This window comes from Perognathus longimembris, chromosome 13 (genome assembly GCF_023159225.1).
Source record: "Perognathus longimembris pacificus isolate PPM17 chromosome 13, ASM2315922v1, whole genome shotgun sequence".
Lineage (NCBI taxonomy): Eukaryota > Metazoa > Chordata > Mammalia > Rodentia > Heteromyidae > Perognathus > Perognathus longimembris.
In genome coordinates, this window is record NC_063173.1 from 55,395,756 (window position 1) to 55,411,064 (window position 15,309).

The following is a 15,309-nucleotide window of genomic DNA, read 5'->3' on the forward strand; positions in this document are numbered from 1 at the left end:
TTAAAATGCTGCACACATCAATGGACACATGAGAAAGTTTGAATTTTGCAGTAGCCATGTCACTGCTTCTTTGACTCCTCATATAAGGTACAATGGACGTTTGTGTACTTCACTATGAATTCCTTGGCACTGACAATCTATCAAATTCTTGACCCTCTTAGTTGCAATCATAAGCCAAACATTTCATGAAATGATTATTTTGTGCCACAAAGCTGTACTTTAAATGACTGTCTGAGCAGTAAAGATCTGGACCCTAAAGGCAATGATAAGGAAGAACATTCATGAGGGACATGGGAATGAGGTCAGTCTCTAGTGACTTCGAAAAGGTGGATAATACCTGGGCACCAGTGGCTCACGCCTGTCATCCTAGCTACTCAGGAGGCTGACACCTGAGGATTAAGGTTCAAACCCAGCCAGGGCAGAAATGTCCATGAGACTCATATCTCCAATAAACTACTCAGAAAAAGCCAGAAGTGGTACTGTAACTCAAGTATTGGAGTGCTAGTCTTGAGCACAAAGAGGCTCAGGAACAGCACTAGGCCCAGAAGTCAAGCCGCAAGACCAGAAAAAAAAAAGGTGGTTGATGTCATGGGAGAGAAAAATGAGAATCGGCATGAGATTCCACGTTGTGCGCTTCCACGTGGCCATGAAGATGGGCAAGCCATCCTGCTGGGGTTTGTGGACACCAGACTTCTGCTCACCACTCGGGATAGCAAAGCCAGAGGAGCTTTGCTGTCACCTTCACAGAAAGGTCATTTGACAGCTCATTGTGAGGATGGGAACGCAGACCCTGTGTGTGCCTTCAGAGAAATAAGGTCTGCTCCGACCCCCACCAGCTGAACCTAACTTCCAACTCGGACAATGTGATCCTTAAGAGAAGCCAAGTCACCATGCTCTCTCCTGTGTGGGAGGCCGCCTCTCATAGGATGGCATCCTGGGCCTGCAGTTTTGGTTCACGCAAAACCAGCAGAAGTTCCCTAGAAACCAGAATTAATGGACTGAGAGAAAGATGTCAGCGGCATTGTGTCTGCCTAGCACATAATGTTTTTCTCAGTTAAAAGCGTAGTACCCACTCACTAATAAGGAAAACACAAACCAAAGAAAGAAAAAAAATAAATAAAAGACCCAAATAATAACCCCAAGGTCTTGATTGTAAAACAATTAATTAAGATATAAGGATGTGACTACCTTGATCGAAACTGAAACTGTATTGGAACCACGGCCAATCCGGCAGAACACTTCGTTCATATTTAGGATAAATAAATCTTCCTTTTGCCAGATGAAATTCTGTTTGCTGTTTTGTCACTTGATTTGTGACTTTCCTTCTGGTTACATAATCATCATCACTGACCTTTTCTGTCAGATGTTTGTGTTTCACTGAGTTAATTCTTTTTCTCCCCTCACAAATCCCAGAGGCAGTCTTAATATCCTCTTGATTGAACAGAAGGGGAAACTGAGGCAGCAAGGTGAAGCAGTCTGCTGAAGACCCTAGCACTCGAGAAGATGGGAGCTGAGCTTGAATCCCAGACATTGGGACACCAAATCAGACCCTTCCTGCTCCACACACAACACACTTGTTCTACCACAGATCTGAACAACACTTCAGAACACAAACCATGCGTGCTGCAAGTCTGTCAGTATTCTTGGGGAAGCATGACTGAATGACAGGAAATTTGGACAAAAAGGTGACGGAGCCTACGAAGTGATGTGATGTCTCCATCAGGAGCAAGGCCATGTGACTATGACGTGCCGCTGTACCCAGGATAAAAGTGCTCCTCTCTCATAAAGCATGCTACCACTGAGGGCTACCTTGTACAATTTTCATGGTGCAGTGAGTACTTTTATCTATATAATCACTTTATTCTTTATATTATACATATAGCAAAACTGAAATTTAAAGGAAGACATTGCTAGAGTGAGGCAGGCTTAGAACTGAGCAATGTTGACAAAGTCTTTTCTATGTGAATCCAGTTTGGTCAATCGCTTATTTATGTATAAGTGGTAGTTGTTGAGGTATCATGGTGCTTATCTGATTTGTCTCAGCATAATGATAAGACAAAGGAACAAAGGGTGAATTCATGCAACAGCTGTACTCACAAGATACCGTGTTGGAAATTAACTTTAGAACTTAGGGAAGGGGAACAGGTGAGAGGCAAAGGTGGAAAAACCAAGGCTGGGGGGTTCAGCCAGAAATGTTATCACCTACAATATTACTCATTCCCTTACGTGTGTAACAATAGCCTCTATGTAATTATCTTTATAATACAACTAAAGCTTAAAGAAAAGAATCAATGGTGGATTGACTTACTTACTTTCTTAGATTAGTCATATAGGGGCTGGGGGCTCTCATTGTGATGTTTCTGCAAATGTTTATAGCGCATTCCTCTGGATTTTGATCTGTTCCTCCCTCTACATGCCCCTGAAATTGAAATCATTTCAACAGGTTTCAGTGTTCCATTTTCGTAGTTGCAAATCATCTAGTTTCATAATATTCAACCTTGTTCATCCTCTTTTTGTTTTATTTCTTTTGATATAGCTTTTCACTCTATTTCAAATAATTAGTACAGGCAATTTAAATTCTAGACGTTGTGCAAGAGAAATGTGACACTCACAACTGTAGAAAGTTCTGACCCAGGGATTTCTGCCATATCTCAGAATACTGGCACACTACTACATACTTCAGTACTGTGAACAGTTTGCCACAGAACAACATTTATTTATAAGTTAGGGTCACACACAGAGTGACATATAGATGCCCTAGAAGTCAAGAGCTGACATCTGAAATGTGTTTCCTCTTCTCTATTTCATAGCTTGGACACATGTGGAAAGCTGTGTTTTCGTTACGTGTCACCCAGAATAACCTCATGCTCCCCAAATCTTCTAGACTGTAATTATCCCACATCTTACCACATCCCTGTTCCCCACTGATCATGTGACTGTCTCCTTCATTCTGTAGTTCTTGAATATCTCTCCATGTTAACTCTATAAACTTTAATTTGCTTCTTTTCAGTTATTTCCAAAAATTTTGTAGCTCTTTGTTTTAGTGGCAATAAAACCTATTACCCGGATGCTCTGAGGTTTCTCTATTTACCTAGTGAAGGACAGTCGGGCTGCTATCACATTTGGGGACACCAAGATCTTCCAGTTGGTTTTTGATTCATCTAAAAGGGGATGTGTCCACGAATTATTGAAATCTCTTTCATGATTTCTACTTTATGATTAATAGAGAGCCTCCAAGAGTTTCTTACACTGCCTCCTTGTGGTGGACATTACTCCCTGCTCCTCTTCGTGCTGAACTGTGAACTTGAAAGTCTCCAATGATATCAGTTAATCACTTTTTGAAAACTTGTGTCTATTGATGGAAATGGGCAGCAATAGGTAAGACAGATTTTCACAAAATGTTTCCAGGCACATATAAGATGAGAAGGGCGCTGGTGGTTTCTCAGTGAGTGATGACTGATTCTGTGTAGGAATGTGCTAAACCTGGACTGCTGTCACCAATCTCGGTTGAGGAGTGCAAAGTGGGTCATCTTAGCAGCGTGCTCCCCTACAACGGACGTGTTCCCTGCTTTCCTGTGTGCAGTGGACTCACTACCACCACTGAAGGTGTGATAGACACAGACAAAACTCAGATTCTAAAACTTCTCCATGTTCCTACCTTCCCAAAGAGCCAGCTGGCAAGGGAGTCTTGGATTGGAAATTCATAGGCCTTTTATGTAAGAATAGTTTTAGTCAAAAATAAAAATAAAAGAACCTATAGGCCCACGGTAGCCACAGCGTAACTGTGGTGGATGGAGCCCTTAGCTTCTATTTCAGTCAGTTGGCAACTATTTGCCTGCTCCATAGAAAAGTAAATCACTGCATTCCTGTTTCGTACAAGGAAAAACAAAATGATTGAGATTTAAATATATTTTGTCAGGAGATAAGGTCAGGCAAATGGAGAGAGGGAGGATGGATACATTGTGAAAAATTAAACTACTTCATTTGAGGGAATGGGATGGACTGGGCTGGGCAAGATGCTGGAAAGGTGACATGGATCAAGAAGCCTGTACTCTGAATCTGACTTGTGGATTTGAAGCCCCTCTGTGTAGCTACTGAAAAGAGAATCGAACAAATAGAATTTTCAAACAACTACCCATCATTATTATGAATTATCCATAATAAAGAAGGGAAAAAGAGAAGGAAGGGCACATGGCTCCTACATGAATATACTGTGTGTGGCCTACCTATGTCAGAAAAACAGGAGAAATGTAATAAGGTATACATACTAGAACAATTGTTTAGAAATATTAATAAAGACCAATGGAATGGAAGGGAGTGAGGGAAGAGATGGCATTGTCCAAAACGAAATGTACTCTTGACCTCACTAATGGAATATTACCTCACCTTGATAATAACAAGAAGAAATTTAAAAGTGAATACTGGGGGGCTGGGGATATAGCCTAGTGGCAAGAGTGCCTGCCTCGGATACACGAGGCCCTAGGTTCGATTCCCCAGCACCACATATACAGAAAACGGCCAGAAGCGGCGCTGTGGCTCAAGTGGCAGAGTGCTAGCCTTGAGCGGGAAGAAGCCAGGGACAGTGCTCAGGCCCTGAGTCCAAGGCCTAGGACTGGCCAAAAAAAAAAAAAAAAAAAAAAAGTGAATACTGGGAAGGATAATAACAGCAAAGGCCAAGAGCCATTGGCAAACAGACTTGTAAGTGGGCAGAAGAAGGGCTAAGTCCTTCCTGGCTACATACAGTAAATTAAGAAAGGTAAAGGGCGTCAAGGATCATTAAGAATTCCCAGCTTCCCAATTTCCTGGCACATTTCACACATCCTGACCTTACTTGTTGTGCTTCTCCCTGACATTCTTCAGGGACTCATTCCTAATTCCTTAGAACCTATTGTAGGCATACCTTCTTCTCCAGACTGCTACTGCTACTAACAGTACTCCTACTACAACTACCACTACTACTAGTGTAGTAGGAATAATAATATAAATGAGGTGGGAATGTGGTTAGCACTAGAGTGGTTGCCTAGTATACATGAAGCCCCAGGTTCAATTCCTAAGCACCACATAAACAGAAGAAGCCAGAAGTGGCACTGTGGCTCAACTGAGTACTAGTCTGGAGCCAAAGATGTTCAGGGACATTGCCCAGACCCAGAGTTCAAGACACATAACTGACAAGTAGAAATGGGAGGGGGGAGGTATCAGAGGGGAAAAAGGAAGGAAGCAAAGAAGGAAAGGAGCTAGGGTGGGAGGAAGGAAGGAAGGAATTGTGTGTTTTCATGATCCTTTTAGAGCTCATTTTCTGTCAAGCCTCCAAAACCTTCCTATTTGGGAAGTTCCCTTGAGCTGGGGGACTTTTTATTCTCACCTGTCTGCTTCACAGTGTGGTGGGTCTAATAATAAGCTGCAGGAACTCACACCAGACCCAGGAAACTACTGACCTTGGATTTCGAAGTGGGGCTGATAGGATCTGGACAGCAGGGGTGGAAGGCACTTCTCCATTTGGGATCTTGTTAGATTGCATAACTTCCCAAGTAGAACAGATCCACTCCTGGGAGTCTGGTGCTGCTTTGGCAGTGATGCTTCCTGAGAAGGAATGTAGGGTGGAAAGCAGATCATCAGCAATCAAGTGCTTCCTTACAGGGAAGAGCAAAACCAGAGCACCAAGGAGAAGGTGTCCTGACTACATGCTAAGTGCACGTGGTGATGAAGTCACTGCTTTGCATGCAGTGTGAAACCCGCTCATGACCTTGCAAAGGATTTAGAGGATTTCACTAGTGTTCTTATGTACACTTTAATTTTTAATTGCCCATACATATAAAGAGACTGAAATGCTGGCATAGAGTGACATGGCTCTCCAACATTTCTTTGAGTTCACCACTCCTTCTAATTACAAGCAAAAGAATTTATTTCCTTGAATCCAAATGGGTCACGAAGAAACTGTTTAAGTCAGGCCCAGAGAGACAAAAGACATGTTTCCCTTTATACATTGAAGCAAGATTTAGCTTTAAAAGTCCTAAGCAAACATGTTGGATGGCAAGCAAGTGTATATGAATGTTATTAACTGAAATGTGGTAACTTCAGTAGCTATCTACAACAGTATAATTCCTTAGGAAGGCAAAGGTTAACAAAATAATTTATCAGGAAGTAGGTACTTGAAAGGGGTAAGGTGGGGTCATGAGAAAAGTCATAGACTAAAGAAGACGAGAAAAGGGGTGTCAATGCAGAAAAGAATCCAAAGTACATCCTGTAAAATTAAGAAGGGTGAACAAAGCGTATATAAGGTAGGGATGGGTGATAATGTTTAAAGAGGTGACATTTACCAAGATATATTATATTCACAAATTGCTTTCTTGAATTGCAACTTCTTTGTACAATTGCTTCAAGATAATAAACATTAAAAAAAAAACACAGTATCTTAAAAGTGTTCTTTAAGCAATTACGAATGTTTCAATACCCATAGTAGCACACTGAAATTCCTGCTTTAGGTCATTTGTGGGAATCCAAAATTGCAGAGGCATAAAGTGGGCCTTAGAGAATTGGAAGGCCATTCTCTGTCTCTTGGAAGGCTGAGGGCAGCCCTGACAAGACCTATTGTGCTTAGCATTACAATGGCCAGAGCTTCAAGCTCTCAGGATAATCGCCATCTTCACTGGACCTTGGAGCTTGCAGGTGGCCTATTCAAATTGGCTGTTCACTGCTCATCTTCACATCCTGTTTTCAGGAAGTCACTTATCCTAGGATTGTTGCCCCCCTCCTTGGTGCCCTTATCCCTTAAAGATGGCTACCTTGTTTTTTGCACTTACTCTCTGGCTTGATAATGAATAAAAGCCCTGTTCATGGCACCTTCTGGATCTGTTGCTGGAGTGAGGCAGCAGGTCCTCTGGCATCCCAAAGCCAATTTCATGGTCTGGTCTCCATCAATGCTTTGCTCCGGGCCTTGCTCCGAGCTGCAGTGGGTGGAGGCCCTGGTGATAGTTGGCAACAGTAATTCCTTTAGAAGTGAAGTTTGAACACTAGAAGAAAGTGGAGTCTATGACAATTGAGGCTGTTTGGGGCTGTGGATGGTTATCTTTCCCACCCTGTGGAGACAAAATTTGAAGAATGAAATTATGTGGTTTAAAAAAAAAGTTAATGTTTCAAAGTAACATCTGGCCATTATTCTTGGCTCCTGGAAGGTGATGTCTAAACCCTGGGGAAGTTGTGTTTGTTTAAAAAAAATAGCAGCCAGGCCAGATAGTCTAAAAACAGGATTGTAAAAAGACAGAACTTGGAGCAGACACAGAGGAAGGATCTCTGTGACAATCTCTGGAGGCAGAGATTGGAGAGATTCATTTACAAACCAAGAAAGCCGAAGATTTCCACACCTATTGGATGCTCAGTAGAACCAAAGAAGGGTTGTCATATGAAGGTCAGATCTGGCCAGGGAAAGAGGGGAGAAGCTGACTTCATCTCCAGTATGACCCCAATCCCCTCTTCTCAGAGGCCCTGGAAGATCCCCTCTCCCTGTAAACAACAGTGCCCCAAGCCCCCTGAATCTGCACAGATATTCTTGGTGGGTGTGTCTAGATTCCCACAGGAAGGGAAGTCCCATCCCCAGGAATGGGATTTCCTGAGCTCCAAGAGACAGGGGCGATACATAGCCTATAGGTTACTGAGCCTGTCTGTCAAGGGCTTGGAACTGGGCAGTTCCTGTGACCCTGCCCCCTGACCTGACACTATTTAGTGGAAGTCCAGCTCAGGTGCCACATGTTTGAGTCTTGTGTCTGTTGTCCCCATGGTGTCCCAATTCAGCTCTCCATTGGAGCTGAATTGGTTTGTTGGAATCCTCTGGAAGTAAGTCTCGGTGCCACTGTCCTGTTCTGGGTTATGTGTTTTCCTGAAACCTGGGACCGGTCCATCTGGGACTTCGCCAATGAATTCATATATTTACTTGAGACTGTAACTGAGTGGATGACTCTTGGAGGGATTGGGGATTCCCCCCCCCCCACTACAGACACCATTACAGGGTCTTCTTCTACATAGATCAGAGAAAGAACAGCCTTAATGACACCCTAATTTAGACTGCTAGCCTCCAGAACCAGGCATTGTAAGGGAATCTTATTTCACTCTTTGGCTGGATAAAAGAGCTCATTTTCTACAAGTGCTGCTTGGAAAAGGAAATCCATAAAGTTTTACTCAACTAACAAGAGAGTGAAGCTTGAAGGAATGAACAAACAAAGCACCCTGCTTTTATATTTTAGACAAAGAACAGTAAGCCATGGGATAAATGGCTATCTTGTCTGAGCCAGTGTTAAAATTCTGGGGAGGTTACTCAGGAGATGGCTTCTTTAGGTTCTTTGCAAGTCCCAATAATCAGTGTCAGGTGATCAAGACAACTTTCCAGCCTTGGTATTGCAACAGGTTAAGGCCTGGGCAGGTAGTTACCTCTTAAACTCATTGGTGTTACCAAGTAAATAAGTAAATAGAAGGGCATGGTTTTTGTGCCCACGACTGTAGCTCTGGACTGAGAACTTAAATATGAAATGGCATTTGGTAGCTCTTTGGGGAACAGTGTTGGCACACATACTTTATGTTCTTGGAAGTACTACACTGAACCTTGCAGCTCTTGCCTGTTAGTGTTCCTGTGGAAAAGCCAAGGTAAGAAAGTTCCTGGAAGTCTCAGACTACCATCCAGATCTGACCAATGAATGGTGTAAATGGAATTAAAGTCTGAAGGTACTCGGGACTGAGTACTTCCCAAGGGTTGCATCCTTCATTTGCATAGCAGACCAGAGTGGATGCTGGGATGGAAACTTTTTTCTTTATAAGCCAGCTTTGCCCTTCATTCATTCTCAGTATACTTTTGTTTTTCTACCAAAGGCTACCTCTCCCAGGTTTGCCAAGTACTTATTGAAATGAAGACTCTCTTGTCTTAATTTTTTCCCCTATATTTCTGGTGTTCACAGATTTATGCTTTCGTCTCTCTAAATTTGTATTATAGAGAGAAAGTTAAATATGTTGGACATTTTCCCATCTACTTGCTAGTTTCACTGCTGCTGGCTTAGGAAATTGGTTCAAGGGCCAGCTTACCAAACCCTTACTTACGTTTTTATTTTATTTATTTATTTTTTGCCAGTCCTGGGGCTTGAACTCAGGGCCTGAGCACTGTCCCTGGCTTCTTTTTGCTCAAGGTTAGCACTCTAACACTTTAGCCACAGTGACACTAGCTTTATCTCCATCTGTGGTGCTGAGGAATCAAACCCAGGGCTTCATGTATATGAGGCAAGCACTCTACCACCAGGTCATATTCCCAGATCCTGTATTTGTTTTTGTATGTGCCATAACAGGAGCTTGAATTCAAGGCCTGAGCACTGTCCCTGAGATTTGTTTTGCTGAAACCATTAGAGCTACAGCTTCACTTTAGGTCTTATTTGTGTTTGTGTGGTTAACTGAAGATAAGGGTCTCATGGATTTTTCTGGCTCCTAACCTTGATCCTTAGATTTCAGCCTCTTGAGGATCTAGGAGAGTGCCCAGTTCCAAACCTCTGTATTTTAGAGAACTCTTACTTTAAAATTTTTCTTACCACATTTATCATGAGATTTATCCTGGAAGATGATGGCTCTACTTCCCAGACCTCCCTCTCTCTCCTCGATCAGAATGATGGACACTGTTCCACACACTACACCAGCAGCCTGGTCTAGGAGGTCTCAGGCTTTATTTAGTTAGGACCAGAATCAGCTGAGGTTAAAAGTCTAGCTTTGCAGCTCCTGGTCACAGAATTTCCCATCAACCAGATGGTTGGAAGCACTTCCAACTTGATGGGAACCACAGTAGCTGGGCAGGAAGTTGGGAAATTTGCTGATTCCTAGCTTTCTTGCAAGTGCCTGATGAATGTTAAAGAGCTGCTTTGCTTCTTAAGTTCTGGGTGTTGGAATGCTTAATTCAGCTTCTTTGTAGGGGCAAGCTAAGGGGAGATTGCAGCTGGCTAGGAATGATTAAATTAGTCATTAGAAGTAATTTTGTAGCATTGAGGGATAGAGACACCTATCCCAAAGTTGTAAAGCTAAATAAGCTGTACAACTACCACCTATGCTGCTTTTGGGGGTAGCATTGTCTGTTTTTTGTTTTTTTTCCTTCATAAAGAGGTTCCTCTGGCAAGGTGACAGCTGTTTGTGGGCCTGTCTATCTTAAAGTTCTTGAACATTTTTCTTGGTACTATAAGATTCAACACAGGGCCTGACTCTCAGAAGACTTTCATAAATGTTGAGCAAATATTTCTGAAATCCCCAAAAGCAATTTCCCAGAAGTACAGATCACTATTCCTAGGGGGAATGAATTAGGGATAATTTGAATATTCATTTGCTGGCCAGTAAGTGCAATTTGTTGCCATGAGAGAAAGTGAACTTTAGATTTCAAGAGAGGTCCCTGGAACTCGACCTCCGGAAGTGCTCTGGGAAGTGTCTGTTTGGAGAGGTCAATAGAAGTAGTAACAGCTTCATAGGATGCTCTGTGCTTGGTAGGGAGGCTAGAACATACTAGCTACCTAAAGAGTCTGTAGAAGAAATACCAAAGCTATGTTCCTGTAGGAAGGCCTCAACCATTGGACAAGGCTTGGCCCAAAACTTAGGGTGTTCTACATACTAATAGGTAGCAATAAAGTTTTTCTGCTTTCTTTTTGGCAGTACTTTTTTTTTAATAGCATGTATGTATTGATAAAATAAGTATCAAAATATCAATTAATGTTGAAATCAAATTATCAATAAAATAAAAAATGAAGTAAATTAATGAAATTACCAATAAAATACTATTTATTTGTTAATACTATTATTACCTTTAGTCATTCAAAGGAATTTTCATTCAACTGGTCAGTTTGTGAGTTCCGTGCATCCTGACTGATGTCACAGATTTGAGAGTACTGGGGTTTGAACTCAGGTCTCTCATTTGCTAGGCAGATGCTTTGACTCTTGAACCTGGAGTTAGTGACATTTCTCCCTCAGTGAGGGAAGTATTTACTTGCATTGCTGCATCTGGTGGACACAAGATGATCCAAGTATGATTTCAGCAATCACAAGGTGTAGTGTCACATGAACAGAAGGTTTTTAGGGCTGCCATTCTTCAAGGTGTGGAGGTGAAATGTAAGGATTCTTCTGGGAGTATGGCAGGAATCTGCATTGCTCTCAAAGCCCAATTGCTGCCTTCTTGGCCCACTGCCCCACATCCTACAGGGGCCAGTGCTCAGAAAGACCTCACCCTGGCCCTGTCTGAAGGTACTCATTTGCCATGGTGAAGACTGTCCACAGTCACTGTCCCATTTCACAAGTACTAACTTCCTCATTTAACTTCACTTAGGCACCTGGACCCCCTTCCTCTGTGCCCCTGCATTTCTGACTGCTTGATGCAACTTGGCGCTCCTCTGCACAGGTAATGAAAGTGTGATCTGGACAGGTGTGGTCTCTGTCTTCTTATTTCATGCCTCTCGGTCTTCCAACATAAGAATACAAGTTAAGGACAAGGAACATTAGTAACAGATGGGATAAATTACAAAATTATTAAAGGCCAATTGCTTAATGAGGATGGAATTAGGCTTCTGTGGTAAGTAAAGTCGAAGTAACTTCTTATTCATTCATTAAAAAAATACACTGTGGGTAGCCCTGAGTTCAAGCCCCAAGACTGGCAAAGAAAAACAAAACCGACCTAAATATCAACCTAAGAAATGAAGTGGATAACTTCTACAAAAAAAGTACATTTATTATTATTGTTGTTGTTACATTAAATACTTGTACAAAGGGAATTCATTTCTGTAAGTCAGGTTATCAGTGCAATGCTTCCTGGCCAATATCACCTTTCCTTCATTCTCCCCCACTTGCCCCAGAACTATAAAATTTTGGAGTAAGACATGGAAGATGGCATGAGGAAATGGACAGACCCTCCACTCCTGGATTGGCAGAATTAAAATCATGAAAATGGCAACAGCAGCCAGAGCAATTGGCAAATTCAATGCAAGACCTGTCAAAATCCAACACCCCAACATTATTCTTCACTGAGAGAGAAAACAACCCCAAATTTCACATGAAACCGCACTAGGCTATGAGTCACAAAAGTCAACCTGGGTAGAAAAAGTAGTGTTGGAGGTACAACAATTCGAGAATTCAAAGTCTACTACCTAGCTGGAGTAATGGAAACTACTTGACACTGGCACAAACACGGGCTCAAGGACAAAGGAAACAGCATAGAAAACCTAGAAACAAACCCACAGATGCACACTCATCTACTATTGGAAAAGAGTTGCCTAAAAAGGGTGCCAAAATATTTGATAAGGGTAGGAAAGAAGACAACTTCTTTAACTAATAATGTTAGGGAAACACAATCTACATGCAGAGAATGTAAACCAGATCTGTCCCTGTCACCTTTCCCTGGTATCAACATACATTTATGGTCATGGGGAAAAGATGAACCAGTCCTCTGAGGTAACACTGGGCAGGAGTTGGGGTGGGATAGAAGTTGTGGGAGTCTCAATTGGGGCTAGATGTGTCAATGATGAGCGAGAAACGTTGGGCCTGGTCCAGTGGTTGCTAGCTGTAAGGCTAGCTATTCAGGAGGCTGAGATGTGAAGATCACAATTTGAAGCCAGCCCAGGAAGGTAACTGCTGTTGTGATGTCCAAAATTGGGGGCCACTTTTCTACCTTGTGGTGCTCAATTTTCACCCTGGCCATTGGTAATAGAATTGCCTACAGAAGTGGGTTTTTTTTTTTTTTTTTTTTTTTTTTTGGCCAGTCCTGGGCCTTGGACTCAGGGCCTGAGCACTGTCCCTGGCTTCTTCCCGCTCAAGGCTAGCACTCCGCCACTTGAGCCACAGCTCCGCTTCTGGCCGTTTTCTGTATATGTGGTGCTGGGAAATCGAACCTAGGGCCTCGTGTATCCGAGGCAGGCACTCTTGCCACTAGGCTATATCCCCAGCCCAGAAGTGGGTTTTTTTAAAGACCAATTTATCTTGAATTCCTCTGCACATTCACATAGAAAGGTGGTGATTTTTTTTTCTTACCAATCCTGGTGCTTGAACTCAGGGCCTGGGCACTGTCCACAAGCTTCTTTTGCTCAAGGCTAGCCCTCTACCACAGTGCCACATCTGGCATTTTCTGTTTATGTGGCACTTAGGAATAGAACCCAGGGCTTCATGCATGCTAGGCAAGCAATCCCACCCTGCCACATTCCTAGCCCAAGATGGTGATCTTAAAAAATATGTACATTTTAAAAACTGAGAGAGTATGAGGGAAGGGGTGACATTGTCCACAAAGAAATGTACTCTACCTGACTTATGTGAGTGTAACCCCTCTGTACACCACTGACAAAAATGTCAGTAATACTCTGTGTCTTTTAGGGGGGAGGGGCTGTGTATTGTCCCTGAGATTTTCTGCTCAAGGTTAGGGCTCCTCCACAGTCTCAGACTTTCCTCCCTGGGTCGGCTTTGCACCGCCATCCTCAGATCTCAGTGTCCTCAGTAATTAGGATGACAGACATGAGCCACCAGTGCCAGGTGTCCCTGACATTCTTTTCTCCAATTAACCACCCAAAAGCTCATGAGCGCTTGTGTGCATAGATACAGCTAGGCTGTTGATGCTTTTCACCTGGCTGCTCTCTTCTACTTCCTCTTGTTAAAAGCTACAAGCAACAGTGTTACAAAGAAGCTCAGAGCATTTACAACTGTCACTCAACATTAAGGAATGGCAAGTGGGGAGTCCATTTCCCCATTGTACCAGTGGTTCCTGGTATAATCCTTGCTACTCAGAAAGCTCAGAACAGAATACATTTCCCCAGTCAAATCATTAATTACAGAGAAGAAAGGACACAGTGACATGTGATTTCGGGTCAGTACCCCGCCTTTTTGTTCCCCACCCCCAGGATTGCCATTGGCTACAGGGATTGTCTGTATAGCTAATTCTTACCAATACAATGGGTTGTTTGCTCATCAAAGTCTCTGCTACCCAAGAAGCAATACTGTGGAATAATAACAAACTGACACCAATGTGCGATGCAAGAAATTTAATGGAGCAAGACTTTGAAACCTCTACGTTTTGTGGTGAAGATCCGTGGAACCATGAAAGACAGCATAAATCAGGAAGAATACTTCTATTACTGACATACTTCATCAAAACCCTAAACTGAAGTTGAACAAAGAGAGGAAAGTTAAAATCAGCCATACTCTCTGCAGAACACGCACCTGCACGCTCGCGAGCGTGCACACACACACCCCCCCCAGTGAAGGATCTGATGCAGTTTCAGCAATTGGTATACATAAATCAATATCCTCATTACCACTGGGTGAATGTACTCAGAGGGGACTCAAGTTTGTGGGACCATGAGAGGCCCCAGGAGGATATAGCATCGTAGTTTCTATTTCCTCTGGTAAGTCATAAAAACAGGCTCTCCCTTCTTTCTAAGGAGGGACCCAGGTTGGCTACTTGGACAGGGGTGAGAGGCAGTTTTGAATAGCCTCGCTTGGAGGAGTTTTCTCAGCCAGTGTGGTGGGCAGAATACCAGAGCCCAGCACGACCGGGGCAGAGCCCTCGTCTAGCTCTTTCTTCCCCACCTGTCCCGGCCCATTCTCATCCTCTCTGCTCTGGGAAACACCACAAGGGCTGTGATTCCCTTGTCCTGCAGAACTCAACTGCACACATTCCAAGTTCAAAGCCACAGGGCCGGGCTGGGAAGGTGGCACCATGGGAAATGTCAGATCCAGGGCAGTGTCCGCGGGGAGGGGCTAGACTAGAGGTGATGGCTGCCTGAGGTGAGCTCAGCGTTGACATCAGTAGCTGCCCCTTTGCAAATGTTGGTGAACTTTCCATGAGAAGGCCAGAATTTTGTAAAGCTTCCTATCTATGTGTCCTGTTATTGGCAGGTCAACCTCATTGTTGACAATCTGACTGAGAAAACCTCTATGCACAAAGAAGAAAAGAAACGACCTGTATTGGGGTGCAGGAATGGAGGGAGGAAGGGTGAGATAATGTTGCCATTGTGTTCAATATACATTATGTAAAAAATGGACTATCTTTATCTTGTGGGTAGGGACAGGAGGGAGAAAATGGGAGGGGAGCAATAAGGAAGGGGACAACATCCAAGTAACACTGCACTCATCATTTGACTGATGGAATTGTATCCCCTTTGTACAAACTCCTTAATAATAGCAATAAAGTGCTGGAAATATGGCATAGGGTGCTTGTCTAGCATGCATGAAGCACTGGATTTGATTCCTCAGCACCATGTGTGTAGAAGAAGCCAGAAGTGGTGCTGTGCCTCAAGTGGTAGAGAACTATCCTTGAGCAAATAGAAGACA